The sequence below is a fragment of the Salvelinus alpinus genome, chromosome 25, assembly GCF_045679555.1.
Source record: "Salvelinus alpinus chromosome 25, SLU_Salpinus.1, whole genome shotgun sequence".
NCBI classification, from domain to species: Eukaryota; Metazoa; Chordata; class Actinopteri; order Salmoniformes; family Salmonidae; genus Salvelinus; species Salvelinus alpinus.
In genome coordinates, this window is record NC_092110.1 from 6074859 (window position 1) to 6078779 (window position 3921).

At 41.2% G+C, this 3921-nt stretch overlaps 1 long non-coding RNA gene across 1 annotated transcript; it reads left to right on the forward strand.

Annotated features, from left to right (window-relative positions):
- The first annotated feature begins 1184 nt into the window (after window positions 1-1184).
- Window positions 1185-2556, forward strand: LOC139553066 (uncharacterized). The gene is made up of 2 exons (XR_011670589.1): window positions 1185-1235; window positions 1969-2556. It is a non-coding gene; the product is annotated as an uncharacterized lncRNA (long non-coding RNA).
- Window positions 2557-3921: the final 1365 nt, after the last annotated feature.

Genomic DNA, 3921 nt, shown 5'->3' on the forward strand with positions numbered 1-3921 from the left:
AGGATGTCCAGCTTGTACAAAATGAGCAGCAACCAGATTTTTTGTCTCACCTGTCTGTATATTGCTGCGATGCTCACTGATCCATGCCTTAAGGCTTCTACGGGTTTTCCCTATGTAAGACAGACCACGTTTTCCTTTCTGTTTTCCATGAGTTTGCCTACAACTCCAGCACCTGCGGAAAATACCTGGATGTGCGTATGTTCTTCAGCTTTTGGTATTACTCATTTATTGCCACCGGGGCAGGCCCGGTGTAACTGCTTACTGACGTTAGGTCATGATTGTAGCGGGTTTACTACCACATTAGTTCTATTAGCTATGCTGAATGTGACGTTACTTTAGCTAATATGGTGACAAAGATGTAGGCTGTGTGTAGCAGTTTGGCTTGGAAAGGTTTTTCGCCTGGTCACATACAGCTGACGTGTTGTGAATTTGTCCAATCTATTGGTCTATTTCCAATCTATTGGACCTGAATTTGTCCAATAGAAACTCGTTTGCAGCTGTTGGACTAATGATTACGCCCTATATCAGCTAGATGCAGGCAAGTGTGTCACTGTCTGTCACCTCAAATTTGTCTCTCGACCTGTGTGTACCTACATTGTAAACTTTCATTCATAGGCTAGGTCGTAGCAACCTCATGATGGGTATAGAGAAAGTAGTAGCCTAAACCTATCGCTGTTACATTGAACTGGGTGAATGGAATATGAATGAGAGTCATCCAATATGCTGTAATAGAAATAAGGCCATGCTCATGAAAAAAAGGTGTCCTCCCTCATTTTAAACGGCACTGAAGGCCACTGGTATTGTATTAGGTGCCAGGCGCACCGGTTTGAGTGTGTCAAGAACTGCAACGCTGCTGGGGTTTTCACACTCAACAGTTTCCTTCGTGTATCAAGAATGGTCCACCACCCAAAGGACATCCAGCCAACTTGACACAACGGTGGAAAGCATTGGAGTCAACAAGGGCCAACATCCCTGTGAAACGCTTTCACACCTTGTAGAGTCCATGCCCCATCGAATTGAGGCTGTTCTGAGCCCAAAAGGGGGTGCAACTCAATATAATATAATGTTTTGTACACTAAGTGTAGACACCAACCATAAACTGATCAGGTTAACCCCCCCCCCCCCCCCCCCCACATACTGAGTCGTGTTTTTCCAACTTTCACCTGAATTTGATATTTTTCTTCTTAGATTCAACATTGTTATATTCGGGGGGAATCGAGGTTTTCTCTAGGAGGGTAAGTATAAGTAATCTGTTATGAATGAAATGTCAACCAAACCTGGTTGCTTCTTATTGTCTAGATCCTGTATCTCAACACTGCTGCCAACAACGACACAACTTTGTACCAGCAGTCCAGGATTGCAAGAATATATGAATGAACTTCATTCAATGTTGGTATCGAAGTATATTGGATATGTGACTTTTTTGTCCACATAATGACATTGAATGATGAAAGATGCTTAAAACAGCTAAATGGTCACTGTCTTTGTCAGAGTATACGTATACATTGCTCGTTGCTTGTTTACTGTACGAGGAAAAGGTTGTGGCAGCTTTATTGCAGGGAAAAGTGTCTATAACCAGAGGTATTTATAATGTTATTTCCATGAATGTGCTAAATGCCCACCAGCATTTTTATCTGCAGTCACATTGAGATGCTTCAAACTCCAGTGTTGGAGCCTGATGATGTGGAGTTATAACTGGTCAAAACTGATGGTACAAACAAAATATAATTGATGTCTGGCCTTCATTTTAGTGGTGGTTCTCCTCACCAGGACTTTAAGCAACTGCTCCTTCCATAACGGCTTGAGTAACTCCATCTGAAAATGTGAAAGTCAACAACCTGTTGGAAACCCTGCAGAGATTCACACACAAGTGTTACAATGGAGACTGAGGCTAGACTCTTTTTGGTATCCAGTCAGATAAGTTGGCACAAAGATATGTGAATCATGTTACTTTGTCTGTCTTTCCAGATTCAGCAAATGGAGCACCTTTACCAGGATGTCCCCCCCTGCAGACCCAGAGCATGGAGTGGTGGTGCCAGACTCTCTCACCACAACCTGGCAGACCTCCAGGAGGCCCCACCATGGTGTCCACAACATTTGGACGTGATGCCTACATGCAGACACTTGAACTGGCAAAAAGATTATCTTGATAACTGTAGTGAGTGCTGAGGAGCTAAGCTGTACTACAGCAGAATGATGATAACGTCAAGCTACATTTATCATGAATCTTTGCATATTTTACATGGACATAGTTTGTTTTGCCTGATTTAGCTTGTCATAGCACCACCATATGTGACTGTAGGGTATACATTAAACTGGCAGTAGATGTCAATTTGCCAGCGTTATTTGGTGATAATTGCTGTTTACACAGGCAACCCAATTCTGATTTTTACCCAATTCTTTTTTTCACTATCAGAATCTGTCTAAACGCAGCCAAAGAAATTCAATGTTTTAGATTGAAACTCATTTTAAAGAGCAGGGATACATTGCACTGCTCTGATAAATGTAATGTATGATGCTAAAGATGCAGATTTTAGTAAATTATTGAGAACTTTCCATTGTGTAGTGATCATTTTGAATCTACTCTTAATCAGTCACTACAACAATGGCCTATTGTAGAATATTTAAGTTTGTTTGTGCCCCAGCAGAGACAGGATGTTATCTAGCCTCTAGAAATTAATTTAACCTTTTAGATTACACAAAATAATATTATGGATAAGAGGGATTGCTTGGTCTTAAATCAACACTCCTACTCTTAATGCTGGTTCTCCACAAGGAAAACTTTGCCGAACCAGGCAGAACTACAACTCTGGGGAACAAGCAGAATGAAGCTGAAAATATTCGGATAAATGTCCTGATATTGCTTGAATGCATTTCACATTACTATAGGGTCACATTACAATATCAGAATCTTCCATCCTATCCAAAAAACAGTCCAAACAACATGTAGACCTGTACGAACACATTTGTGAAATTTACAGGCAAATTAATACGAAATCCTACCAAAAAATAACATTGGGATCATGTATACTGTGCCAATAATTCTGATACAAAAAAAGAGTAACAGAGCAATGTACATTACGGCGAACCTAGCAAACAAGGCATTTGTGGTAACACGTAGGCCTGAGAAAAGTACCATTGGGAACACGTAGACTACTAATGCTGAGACACAAAAAGAGTAACAGAGAGCATTGTACAATTTTGCAAACATATAAAATGAGGCACTTGTGGTACAGTGTTTCCTCAATTAAAAGTTTTGAGTTTATGCCGCGACAATTTCTGGTAGATGGTGGCAGATTGTGAGCTACTGGACTATCGTTTTGTAAATGAATGGAGGTGTGAATGTTTCAGTCCGAGATTCTCTCTCCTCTCACACTAGAGTCCTGCGTCAGGCAAAAAAAATCAGCTGGTGGGTGGTACCGGAGTTGAGAGAGAACTTGGGTAAATACAATGGCACAATTACACTTGACATGTCGACTGACGATTTTCGAAAAATAGTATACTTGTGCCTTACAGCCCATTACAGAAACGAAGAGTGGGTGTTATCCACCACGGAGGAGGACAGTGCAGCTCAAAACTGCAGATAACATAAGGCCAGCTATTGTGAAAGAATACTTGTGGATCTTGTTGATTTCCTCTGTCGCTTCAAGACGCCTACTGTCACCTGGTAATTATGTGGTTCCAAAGGATAAAGCGTCACCTACAGATGGATTTGTGGTTTCAGAGAGAAGCAAGCTGCGAGCCTGTAACCAGGCACAGTGGGGCTTTTGGTTACTCTCCGTCTAAAAAAAGAAAGAAAAAATTTAAAATAACAAACCGGCTTTATTTACCACAGTGTGAGAGTGATTTTCTGAGTTTCTGAAACACGGAGTCCTTCTTTGCTGACGTGAAGAAGAAACTGAATGAATGCAGCGGGGACGA